Source organism: Penaeus vannamei, chromosome 5 (genome assembly GCF_042767895.1).
Source record: "Penaeus vannamei isolate JL-2024 chromosome 5, ASM4276789v1, whole genome shotgun sequence".
Taxonomy (NCBI): domain Eukaryota; kingdom Metazoa; phylum Arthropoda; class Malacostraca; order Decapoda; family Penaeidae; genus Penaeus; species Penaeus vannamei.
In genome coordinates, this window is record NC_091553.1 from 42746518 (window position 1) to 42759017 (window position 12500).

The 12500-nt window shown below is 44.3% G+C and overlaps 1 protein-coding gene across 2 annotated transcripts in view; it reads left to right on the plus strand.

Moving 5' to 3' along the window:
- The window catches only part of LOC113827101 (uncharacterized), a 148777-nt gene that overhangs the window by 92089 nt on the left and 44188 nt on the right, over positions 1 to 12500 (plus strand). The window lies entirely within an intron of this gene.

Below are 12500 nucleotides of genomic sequence, written 5' to 3' on the forward strand. Positions count from 1 at the left end.
TGGGAGCGAACGCGTAACGGCTGCCTGCATGTGTTATCCTTCGCCGTCTGTTGACGCCTCCTCCGCGCGCCTCCTGCCTGAGCGGAGCGGGAAGGGAAGGCGGGTTTACTCCTCCGTTCGAGCCCTCCTGCGGAAGATGTGAGGGAAGTTACGCAAGATCCTCTTAGGGAGACGGGACAAGACCTTCTCGGGAAAGTTTACGCCACGAATACTTTAGGAATACTAAGCCGACCTTAGGCCTATGCCTGTCCTCACACAGAGATCCAAGCCAACTCATCCCCCTTTGGACTATGACCTTTTGTGAACTGACTAGGGTGGATGGGAAAAGGTAGGTGGGGGGAGGAGTTAATGGGTAGAAAGGGACTATCTAAAGAAACTTGGAAAGGGAAACATTAAACATAATGGGGAAATAAAATCGAAAAAGATGCTAAAAATGAAACAAAAAGAAAAAAAAGAAGTTGGAAGGGTAAAAATTATGAGAAAGACGGGCGGGGAGAATAACGAAGCGAGATGCAAAATAATCATAGCTAACAAAATATGAATACTTAAATAACCAAGAATAACTTAAGACAGCCGAATAAACACGTCACAAATGAAGAGAAGAAGAACACAGGGAAGTGATGACAGGAGTATATGGTAACGAGAGCATTAATGAGGCGAACGGTGGTGAAGTTAATGATGAGGAAGGTTCTGAAGTGGTGAGGAAGTGGCATGGAAGGAGGCGGTGTGAGGGAAATGGCGGAACATGATGTGGGAGATGAGGTAGCAAAGGTAATGGTAGATGAGAGGGTGATTGGGGAAGAGGGAGAGAGGGAGCGGAGTAAGAACAAAAAGAGGAAGAGGAAAGAAAGCGAGGGAGAAGGATATGTAAAGAGAAAGAGAAAAGGAGAGGGAGTGGGATAGAGGTAGAGATACAAAAGGGAGAGGGAGAGGGAAGGGAAAGAGATGAAGATGGAGGAGGAAAGAGTGAGGGGAAGGGAGAGGAAGATGGAGAGGGAAGGAGGGAGACAGAAAGACAGACAGAGACAGATGGACAGACAGACAGAGAAATAACAAGAAACTGAGAAAGCTAGGCAGAGAATGAGAACGCGAGAGATGGATGCAAACAGACAGACTAAGAACAAAAGACCCAACAGATCCTCGCATCATTAACCCGAGTTACAGGATAGAGAGCAGATGGCGAAGAAGAAGAAGAGAGAGGAGGAGGTGGAGGTGGAAAAGGGAGAGGAGGTGGAGAAGGAGGAGGAGGAGGAGGAGGTGGAGAGGAAGAAGAAGAAGAAGAAGAAGAAGAAGAAGAAGAAAAAGGAAGAAAAGATGAAGATGAAAAAGAAAAAATGAGAAGAAATAGAAGAAGGAAAAGGAAAAAGAGGAGTAGAAGAAGACGAAAAAGAAAAAGACGAAGAAGACAAAAAAGGAGACGAAGAAGATGAACAAGAAAAAGAAGTAGAAGAGACAGCGGCAAGGCAAAATCACACGAAGGCGCAGTGCGTGGAATGGAAGGGAACACAATACAAAGAGGAAATTAGCCAATTAGTTCCTTATCATCACCTGGAGACGTAGATTACACCGAAACAAAGACTCTGCCGACGGGAGGCCGAGCCAAGAGGAGGCAAATGGAGGAAGCAAGACGAGGCAAGGAGAAGGTAAGGCGGTGGCGAGGGGAAAGGAACGGGGGGGGGGGGGGAATGTTTTCGAACCATGATAAGAGGGCATCTTTGGCCTAAAGGTACTTTATAGGTAGGATAATTAGATTCTATGTAGAGAGGGAGAGGGGGAGAGAGGGAGAGAGAGAGAGAGAGAGAGAGAGAGAGAGAGAGAGAGAGAGAGAGAAAGAGAGAGAGAGAGAGAGAGAGAGAGAGAGAGAAAGAGAGAGAGAGAGAGAGAGAGAGAGAGAGAGAGAGAGAGAGAGAGAGAGAGAGAGAGAGAGAGAGAGAGAGAGAGAAAGAGAAAGAGAGAGAGAAAGAGAAAGAGAAAGAGAGAGAGAGAGAGAGAGAGAGAGAGAGAGAGAGAGAGAGAGAGAGAGAGAGAGAGAGAGATGAACAGAAAGACAGAAAGAGAAAAAGAAAAAGAGAGAGACAGAGACAGACGGAGACGGACACAGAGACAAACAGAGAGAGGGAGACAGAGCAAGCATGATCTCAACAGAAAGGCGAAGCAATAAGTTGCAAGGACGACCCAGTCCAGGCGAGGTTATGGCCACTGGACTGTGGGATGAGCGAGGTTCCGCTGTTTGCGCTCGATCCCACCACGCCCGCGCCCGCCCGCATGAGCCCGCGCGGGGAGGTTTTACCGGTGGGAAGTCGCGCGAAATTCAGGCGGTTGTGATGGGGGGTCGTTGTGGTGGGTGTGGGCGGCGGGGGGAGTGGGTGGTGGTGGTGGGTTGTTGCTGTGGTTGGTGGCTGATGCAGTGGTGGGTTTTGAGAGTTGGTGGGTGTATGGTGATGGTAGTGATAGTGGTGATGGTGATTGCGGAAATATGCGGTGGCGACGTCAAAGGTGATGGTGATAATGATGAGTAACGGCAATGGAAAATGATAACAAAAAAATATATATGTAATAAAATAGGCCTACACGTATTACGAATAGCAGCAAACTGAAAAAAGAATGAGGGAAAACTATTAAAAATAATCATAATAAAAAATAAAGCTAATCAAACTTAACAATGAAAAAAAGGAGAAACGAAAACACAGGAAAATGGAAACATCTATGAAACAGGGACAGTCTCTCCAAGGCAATAGGGGGGTAAGGGGTTGGGAGGGAAATACTATAAAGCGAAAGGAGGAAGGGAGGGGGAAGGAAGAGAGGAAGGGAGGAGAAAGAAAGAGAGGAAAAGAACGGGAGAGTGGAGAAGGAGAGGGGGGGGGGTGGAAGAACGGAAGGAAAAGAGGTAGGGAGGGAGGAAGAGAGAAGAGAGGAAGGGGGAAGAGGAGGAAGAAGTGGGGAGGAGATATAGCAAGACAGCAAGACAGAGCATGCTTCATCTAAGACAAAAGGGGGAGACGCCATAAAGCGAGAGGGGACAGGAAGAGGGGAGAGGGCGTGCATCATCATCATCATCCGAGGGGACAAGACGAGGGCAAGACGAGGGCAACATCAGAGGTCCTGTGGTCAAAGGGGCCAACGCCATGATAGCCAGGCGAATAAAAATGGCGTGATGGCAATATGGCAATACGGCATTTTCTTTTTCCCTTTTCTTTCCATTATTTTTCTTTGAAGCTCTCACAGCGGAATGTTTGTGTTTGGATTAGTATAATATGGTCGACATTACTGTTGACTATTTATTACTACTAAACTACCTTACAATTTCTACTTCTAGGTGTATTAAAGACATTTCTGGTCGCCGACTCAGTTACCACTGAACTGCTACACATTTTCCCTGATAATGGCGCCATATACATTTCTGGTTATCGTGATGGTACTCCAGCCTTCTATAAATATCGAAGGTCCGGTATTGCTATTTCCATATTAAGTACTCTTTATCACTGTTGATTAAATTGCATGCAACAGTTATTTACTACCTTTCCCTTTATCAAACGCTATAATGCTTTTCTATTTATTTCATTTTTCAACAAAGGTGAGCATTTTAGCTTTAAGATTAAGGTTTACGTACCTTTCCTTATAACAGTGAACAATGTTTATGTCTGATATTTACAACTCTATAAAGTCTATTATGCAAGATCATTATTATAATCCCTTAATCAAACGCAACAAAAATGTGTTATCATATTTATATAGAATCACGAAGAGTATGGACAACAGAAAAGATGAAACGGATTGAAATTGGCTTGAATATTAAAGATACATGGAGTATACTGTATTCAGTATGAGACAGCGAACCTTATAGTAACCAGACTGTACAAGGATACTATTTGGGATGAAGAGCCAATCTCATATCACCTCTGCAGACTGTGCAAAATACGAAAGTCCCATAGTTCTCATCATTACCCGCTTTAGTGTACGATATTATAACCCTCCGAGTGAACAGCTATGTCCAGAGAATATCCTTCGGCGAATGTATAAGATTTATTTCACTGTGGGCTCAATCTTATTAATTTCAACTACACGTACTGTGGATATGAGAAATATTATCATCCATCTCTCTTTCTTTCTTTCTTTCTTTCTTTGACTCTCTCTCTCTCTCTCTCTCTCTCTCTCTCTCTCTCTCTCTCTCTCTCTCTCTCTCTCTCTCTCTCTCTCTCTCTCTCTCTCTTATATATATATATATATATATATATATATATATATATATATATATATGTATATATATATATATATATATATATATATATATATATATATATATATATATATATATATATGCATGTATGTATGTATGTATGTATGTAAGCATGTATGTATGTATGTATGTATGTATGTATGTAAGCATGTATGTATGTATGTATGTATATATACATATAATATATATATATATATATATATATATATATATATATATATATATATATATATATATATTACATATATATATATATAATATATATATATATATAGATGTGTGTGTGTGTGTATGTGTGTGTGTGTGTGTGTGTGTGTGTGTGTGTGTGTGTGTGTGTGTGTGTGTGTGTGTGTGTGTGTGTGTGTGTGTGTGTGTGTGTGCATGTATTTATACATGTATATACGTATGAGTATAAGTGTGTGTGTATGTATATATATACACATATATACATAAATATAAGCAAAGTTGGGCAAAATGTATACTTAAACACAAATACACAGATACATATCAACACACAAACCCAAGACACAGAGGTGGTGCGGGAGGTCACAAGGCCAGAGTTTACACGTCTCTGGTGTGTGGGGGACAAACACATGTTGTGGGCTGGGCGGCTCCCCCAGGTAATATACACACCAGACACAGCTTATTGTCGCCATGCTGCTCCCTCCCCTTCCCCTTCCCACTCTCCCTTCTCTCTCTGTCTCTCTCTCTCATCTCTTTCTTATTCTTTACTCCCCTTACTTCTCTATTTGTTTAGCGATTTTCCTTCGTTTTTTCTCTCTTACACACCGTCTTACCCTTACCTTCCCCATCTCCAAGTCCCCTCCCTCTTTTCCCCTCTTATTCCCCTTTTACTCTCTTCCATTAACACCTTTCCTCATACATCCCTAATTTACCATGTGTACATGCAAACCTGTACATCAGCTCTCCAACCTCTTAATCTCTTGACTCTTGGCTTCGCTCAACACGATAAATGCAGTCTACCACCGGTATGCAAAGGCCTCAATAAGATGTCGCTCGGAGGCCAATAAATATGAATCACACAAAAAGATAACAAAGGCGTGTTATACTTTAGGTGACTCTCCTCCCAGGCATTTTCAACACGCGAAAGACAACTGTCAAATATAACAGAAGCACAGCATACTCAACTTACTTCTGTAAGCTGAATATGTTGATACTCAGGGACCTCCGAGCAAAACTACAATACCGTGTGTTTTAGAGAACGCTGACTCAGCTCTTTAGTAGTCAAAGGGAGCGTTTCTAATACCAAAAGAACGCCATACATTTGGCAATACCCGCAGTCTATTTAGACATCCCCAAGGAAACACTGGAAACGTTTTCAAGGTTCACACCAGTACTTTTCATAGTTTCACCTTAAGGAAGTACTTAAGGTATATACAATAACTTCAGTGAAACTTTTAAAATACCTTTTATGATACATTCCGCGCCATACATTCCCGAACGGTGACCCACGCTTAACTCTTTTGTTACAGCACTCACAGCGCGACGCCGTCTACGTGCTACCTGCCACGTCACATAAACCGGAGCTTCGACAATAAACATTTTACGGTGACCGTCAACACAAAAAAATACAAGGCACTCTGAAAATGCGAGTCACTGCATAGTACTTGCGTAACCCCCATGTAGTAGCAGTTGCAATATAGCACATATTACGTTATATTTACAGAGACAGCATTTATATCTCACGCCTCCTCACACACCAAAGCCTTTAGCTCCCAACAGCTCTCACGCCCTCCCCCTTCCCCACGCATAGTCGTTATACCCCCCGCGAGAGAAGGTCATTTAGAGCGTTTTTGCCCCGGCCTTAACGCAGGCTGGCGATGACAGCCCCACCACGACTCGTCACCGCCACGACACGCTGCGTAAACGACACCTTTTTGGGACTTTGATGAATACTGAATGTTCGGGAAGAAAAATAGGCCTGGCGGTCATGACACGCGGAGAAAAATAGGTTTGTAGGCATAACGATTCCACAGGGAGGGTTTGAGGTGAGGTGTGTGGGGGATGGGGGTGGGGGGTACGTAAAATTAGAAGATACGACTCGTAAATCTTTTCGCAATTATACACATTGAAAACAAGATATTCATCTAAAAAGATCAATCAAATATCTCCAATCTAAATCGACTTTAAAAATAAATACGAACATACAAAGTTAACTAACCATCCACCAAACAAAAAATAAAAGGAGCAAGCACGGCAAACAAACGCAGCGCACAGAACCCGGCCCACCTTCACAACGACACAACACAACGCCCAAGAATAAGTTCTTGTAAGGCCAGAACTGAGGCAAAACGGCGCCAACCACAGAGGCACCTCGGGCAAGGAGGGAAGAAAAATAAAATTCACATGATGTGGCCTCCGCCCTGACACTAACAACCCCCCCCCCCTCCACCCTACGCGAGGCTCCGTCTACGAATCCGACCCGGAAATATAAGCATGGCGCCTTTGCAAGCAGGTACGAGGTGTAACGCCGTCGTCAGGGTCATATCTCAGTTCGGGGAGGGGCGGGGGGAGGGGGACCGGGGTGTCAGAAAGGGGTAAAGGGTTGGGAGTGGGAGGGGGACCGGGGAGTCAGAAGGGGATTGGGGAGGGGGAGGGGGATCAGGGAGTCAAAGGGGAAAGTGAAGGGGGAGGGGGTGGGGGATCGGTGAGTTAGAAGGGGATAGGGGTGGGGAGGGGGATCGGGGAGTCAGAAGGGGATAGGTGTGGGGAGTGGGAGGGGGATCGGTGAGGTCAGAAGAGGATAGGGGGGGTTGAGGGGGAGGAAGAGTTGGTGAGGAGATGAGGGTTGAGAGAGAGATAGGAGTGGGTTGGGGGTGGTTGGGGGAAAAGGATGAGGGGATAAGAGGGGAATAGGGGCAGAATGGGGAGTGAGTGAGAAGAAAAAGGGGAAAGGGTGCGAGGGGGAGGATAAGAGAGAGACCAGGGGATGGAGGGTGAAAGAAGAATGAGAGGAGAAGAGGTCTGAAAAAAATGGGGAGGATGGGTGGATAAGAGGGGATGGGTGGGTGAGAGGAGGATGAGAGTGAAGGGGAGATGGGGAGAGGAAGAAAAATGCTGACAAGTGAAGGGTGAAGAGAGATAAAGGGAAAAGAGGAGAAAAAAGGGAAAAAAAATATATCAACTGACAGGTGTCTCTATGATGTGATTCAGGCAACTTTTGAACTTGGTTTCTATAGATCTTTCATTGGAGGCACGATAAAAGCAATGTCAAAGGTAAAAATGATAATAAAGATTACATTATTTGCTTCAGTAATGATGATGATGATGATGATGATGATGATGATGATGATGATGATGATGATGATGATGATGATGATGATGATGATGATGATGATGATGATGATGATCATCATCATCATCATCATCATCATCATTGTTGTTTAATTTATTACCAATATTATAATCATTATCATTACTACTTTTACCATTATCATCATTAACATTTGTATCATCATTATTATCGTTATATTATCAATATCATAATCCTAATCATCGGTAATGTATGATTTCTATCATAATCATAATTATATCAACAATACAATTCTAAACATCACAGTTTTACCCTTACCACCATCAACATTATTTTCAAACTCTCCACGAACCATTTTACCAGCAATATCTCTACTCTTAATATAGCTCAAAATAGAGAATTTTACATACTCTAAAAAGGATGTATTGACAACGCTGGGGTACAAAACCTACAAGCATTATATACCTTTCCACCTTTACACATAAACAACACTTAAATTACTCTAAATATTTGTTCCGACGCACACACTCCCCTCACGTATGCGAAATAGTGAAGAAAATGGATAAAACTTCGATTCTACATATACATGGTACATGTAGCCAATATATATGCATATATACGTACATGCATGCATATGCATATGCATATGCATATATATATATATATATATATATATATATATATATATATATATATATATATATATATATATATATATATATACATAATACCTATTGTGGGGAGGGGGGCGGTGATTCGGTGGGTGCGTGCGTTGTGCGTGCGTACACACACACACACACACACACACACACACACACACACACACACACACACACACACACACACACACACACACACACACATATATATATATATATATATATATATATATATATATATATATATATATATATATATACGCAAAAATGAAATACAATAGTGCAGCAAGCCAGTCCCCACGCCCTGATTTGAAAGTCGATGTAGGCTAGAGGTGCGATGGAAATGTATTTTTAGAGCATCATAAATCTCATTACCTTGACAAACGACTATGTAAACTACTGAATGATTAATACTTGAATATTTATGTATTTTCACTGGAAAGCAATTCATTAATCTTATCAAACAAGCAGGTAGCACATAGAGGATACGGTAAATCACAGGAGGCGAAAGAAAAGTGACAGATCAAGTCCAGAGCCTAAATTATACGTTCGATTTATGAAAGACTTTAATAATGAGAAGCTAGCAAATCAGCTGATCATAATATTTTCCTTTGAAAAAAAAGAAAGGTGTGATTTATGAATACATAATGAGGAAGGGAACCAAAAGAGAGGCAGAGAGGATGTTTGGTACACTAGGTAGAGATGTAGGAAGATGTGCTCAGGGGATGGAGGTGAAGGGACGAGAGGGGGGAGGGGGGATGTAAAGGATGAGGGGGGGAGGGGGAAGGGGTGGGGGCAGGACTCGTGGGGTGGCGGTCTGGCACTCTCCTTTCAGGTGCCAGCTAGTCTAATCCGCAGGACACATACCTGAGTCTCTTCACGCATTGCTCTTCGAGTGTCTTTCATAATAGACTACCGAATAGGATTACTGCGAGGATGAAAGCCAAGGTAACAACGGGCAGAGTTAGGATGTAGTGTTATTGCCGGATGAAAGGAAAACCAGGTATCGGGGGTACTTCCACCCCCTGCCAGCACTACCCCCCACGCGGCCCCAGGACCCTGTGCTCTACCGCCCAAGTCCTGCCATCATCCTACCTACCTCACTCCTAACCCCCCCTTTCCCCCCACCTTAACCTCAACCCCCCTTCCCCGCCTCCCTCGTCCTGCCACACTGCCATCTAGGTGTGTTAAGGTATATCTCGCAGGGTGCCACTCGCCGTTCGCGTCATCTCGTTCTATCGATGCCAGAGGGCGAGGCGAATAGACGTGGGTCTGTGCGTGTATTTTCTCGTTCACGGGGAGGTCATCGAGGTCCCCCCGACCCGCGTTCACTTGATGAAAAAACAATACAGCGCCCTCTTCTAACTCCCATCTCATGACCCTGACATCTGGCACTCTTGACACTCACACCTCCCCCTCCCAGCGCCACCATCAACCATTACCCCCCCAACATTCCTCCCTTCTCCTCTCTCCCCCACTCCCCCCCACAAAACCACCTGGTCTGTTAAAATGCTTACCTTACTGCCCGGGCGCCGTTCGTTCTCCAGCCGTGGCAAGACCCATTACAATATGCCCGTCCCAGTCCTTCCCTCGCCCTGCTTTCTGGTCCTCTCGATTCGCGCTTTCTTCGTGGACCCAGCTCGACGTCCTTCCCTTTTTTAACGTCCTTTCTTTGCCGTCGACTTTATTGGACAGCCGGATTGAGAGAAAGTCTCACCTCCGCCTCTTTTCCCCTCACCGCCTCCCCCCCTCCTGTCTCCCCGCCGCCTTCTCTCCCCTCTTCCTCCCTCGGGACGACCAGACCAGGTGTGTTCAGACGTTACGGGGAATTAAGCCAGCCTCGCCCGGGCCTCTGCGACCGCGTTGACAGCCACCTTCAGTGTCTACCTCGTGAACCATTATGTTGTGGGACGAATGGCGACGGAGGGGGGGTGCTTGCTCCGGCGGATTTTTTCCTGTCATTTGGCTCTCCCTCGCCTCCAGCGAACGTCTAGCGAAGCATGCGGATGTTGGAGCAACATGCGGCGGCCGGGGAGGAATGTTCAGTGAGGCGAAGCACGTCATGCAGCACGCCATGCAGTTTGCCCATGAGGAGCAGCGGCATGACATATGCACAAGGGGCTTTTAGTTCCAATGATTGTACAAAAGCAAAATCCTAGATAAGCAATTTGAAAAGAATTTGTCAGAGGAAAGCAGTGGAAACAAAACACGGAGGAACAACGAAAGCAAGATCAAAGGTATAAAACAACCACAAGATTAAATCATGGGAACACCTCAAGAAAGAGACAAATCTGCAAAGAACAAGGAAAGCAAAGACATAGAAGCCACACCGTCCTTGCCAACAAATAGAGTTAAAGCTAGCATGAAAATACGTCTCACATACATCACGAATCCATGATATATTAACCCGCAGACGCCCATTGCAGGTATAATTCAGACCACTCTAATAAATTCACGCCACGCCGAAAATTAATCACACGCAACATCAACAGCGTATCACTCGACGCATCATTCAATAAACGCATCAAACGACAAATATTTCACACCCAAAATAAAAGAAAAAAAATGAACGAAAAGTATTGGAAAATTATATAACATTCTTCCCACGCTTTGCAAAACAGAATCGCAAACCACCAACAAATGATTTATCAAAACTGAAAAAAATAAAGTACAGTAAAAAAGTATATACATTTTATTGCATACACCAATACGCATAAAAAACATCAAGCAATGAACCAACACCACTTTAGGCAACACACGCAACCCTGTCTAGCAACCTCACTGCAGGTCAAGCAACAACACAAAAATTACTATCATAACACCAAGATCACGCTTGCAAGACTAGATGCTCTTTCACTCTCTTGGGTCTTTTCACTTTCTTCTCCTCTCCTCCTTCTCTCCTTCGTAATCTTTCTCTCGCTCTCACTGTCTTTTGCTTTTCTATCTCTTTATATATTTTGGTCTCTCTCTCTCTCTCTCTCTCTCTCTCTCTCTCTCTCTCTCTCTCTCTCTCTCTCTCTCTCTCTCTCTCTCTCTCATTCTGTGTGTGTGTGTGTGTGTGTGTGTGTGTGTGTGTGTGTGTGTGTGTGTGTGTGTGTGTGTGTGTGTGTGTGTGTGTGTGTGTGTGTGTGTGTGTGTGTATGTGTGTGTATGTGTGTGTGTATGTGTGTGTGTGTGTGTGGGTGTGTGTGTATGTGTGTGTGTGTGTGTGTGTGTGCCCCTCTCACTTTGTCTCCCCTTCTGTCCCTTTCCCTCTCCGTCTTTCTCACAGATTCCTTTACTTTTCCCTCTCCTCTCCTTTGATCTCCTCCCTCTCCTCTTCACGGTTTCTCTCTCTTTCCCGTTTCTCCTCTTTTTTCTTTCCTCTCCCTATTCCTTAGATCCTCTCCCTCTCCCTACCCTCTTCCTCTTTCTCCCATTCTTCTCTCCCTCATTGCTCTTCCTCTCCTCTCCCCATTCTCTTCCTAATTCCCCCTCTTTTCTCCCTGATTCCCATCTCGCTTCTCTCCTTCTTTCCTTTCCTTCTCCCTTCCCTTTTCCCGCCATTCCCCTCCCTCTCTTTCCCCCCTTTCTCCTCAACTTTCCCTCATTCCCCTCCCTCTTCTCTCCCTCATCCCCCTCCTTCTCCTCTCCCTCTCTCTCCACCATTCGCCTCTCCTCTCTCCTCTCCCCCATTCGTCTCTCATCTCCCCTCCTCTCCCCATTACCCTCTCCTCTCTCCTCTCCCCTTCTTCTCTTTCCCTTAGTCGATTCTCCTCTTTTCTCTCCCCCATTCGCCTCTCCCCTCTCCTCCCCCCTCCTTCTCTCCCCCATTTTCCACTCCTCTCCCCTCCTTCCCTCCCTCTCTCTCTCCCCCCCCCATTCTCCTCGCAGCGCCAAAAGGCTCCTCACTCGTTCTGATCTCTTCTCCTTAAAGTTTTAATACACGTAATTAAACTCCCTTTTCGGCATCCCATCACGTCTCTCAAGTCTGTGCTTTCTGCCTCAGGGAGTAATCGCCTCCTCTGCCCTTTTCCTTTTATTCGTATTTTCTTACTCTGTAATTGTCTTCTTTGTAATTGTGTTTTCTTTCGTTTTTCTATGATAGTTCTTTTTTCAGAATGGATGGCTATGTATAGTTCTTTATATTTTTTTTTCTTTACATTTGGATTTACTCCATTTTTTTCAATATGCTCATATTTCTAATCATATGTTCTTTACGACTATCCTTTCCTTGGATTTTTTTCTTTCTTTGCTATTGCCTATCGTTGTATGTCTCTCTTTCTCTCTATGTATATATATATATTAGTCTATCAATCTATGCCTACCAGTCTTTCTCTTAGTCTGTCTC